We start from the raw sequence: 221 nt of genomic DNA, 5'->3' as shown, positions 1-221 counted from the left end.
AGGAGAGCGGGTCGCCCCATTCCGTGGCCGGCGAGCCCGAGCTAGACAGAGGTGTCGAGCCAAGGACATGTTCGTTCATTTTTTGCCTCATGCTGTGGTCTTTGTCGTTACCTTTATGGTCAGGGTTGATCTGATTATCATTATGATTACCGTTTTTTTTTTTGTGGTCATTTTTGTTTTTTTGTAACAGTGTTCATCATTTTCTTGTGGTCTTCAGCTAA

This window comes from Penaeus monodon, chromosome 33 (genome assembly GCF_015228065.2).
Source record: "Penaeus monodon isolate SGIC_2016 chromosome 33, NSTDA_Pmon_1, whole genome shotgun sequence".
In the NCBI taxonomy this organism is placed as follows: domain Eukaryota; kingdom Metazoa; phylum Arthropoda; class Malacostraca; order Decapoda; family Penaeidae; genus Penaeus; species Penaeus monodon.
The sequence above is the reverse complement of the archived record's forward strand: the minus strand, read 5'-3'. Positions refer to the sequence as shown.